We start from the raw sequence: 818 nt of genomic DNA, 5'->3' as shown, positions 1-818 counted from the left end.
GAAGAGTAGGAGAAGAAGAAGAAGAGGAGAAGGAGGAAGAAGAAGAAGAAGAAGAAGAAGAGGAGGAGGAGTAGGAAGAAGAAGAAGAAGAAGAAGAAGAAGAGGAAACTACTCAGAAATAAATAGAAGAAAATAAATAATGCAGAAAAGGAAAAAAATTATATAAAGCAAAAATATTCACAAAGAAACTGAATACAGCAGACAAGAAATAACTATATAAACAAATTACTCAAAAATAAATAGAAGAAAATAAATACTATTCAGAAATAAATAGAAGAAAAAACTAAAGCAGAAAAGGAATAACTATATAAACAAATTACTAAAAAATAAATAGAAGAAAATAAATTATATTAAGCAAAAAACTTCACGAAGAAACTAAATACAGCAAAAAAAACTATTCAGAAATAAATAGAAGAAAAAAATAAAGCAGAAAAGAAATAACTATATAAAAAATTACTCAAAAATAAATGTGGGTGGCAGCGCACGGGCATTAGTACCGGTTGGAGGTTCCAACCGGTACTAATGTGTTGCCCTTTAGTACCGGTTGGAGCCACCAACCGGTACTAAAAGCCCACGTTTCCCGCCGCTTGGGCTGGCCAAAATTGACCTTTAGTACCGGTTGGAGGCACCAACCGGTACTAAAGGCCAATCCTATATATATGACACTTACGAAAATTCAGTTATCGTCGCCAGTTCGTTCCACTTTTCTCGCGCGCGTGAGTCTCGATCTCGACGACGCCGACGCCGCCGCGCCGCCGTGCTGTCGCCCTCGCCGCCCCCGCCGCCCGTCGTCGTTGCCGCCCCCGCCACCCGTCGTC

Source organism: Triticum aestivum, chromosome 6B (genome assembly GCF_018294505.1).
Source record: "Triticum aestivum cultivar Chinese Spring chromosome 6B, IWGSC CS RefSeq v2.1, whole genome shotgun sequence".
NCBI lineage: Eukaryota > Viridiplantae > Streptophyta > Magnoliopsida > Poales > Poaceae > Triticum > Triticum aestivum.
The sequence above is the reverse complement of the archived record's forward strand: the minus strand, read 5'-3'. Positions refer to the sequence as shown.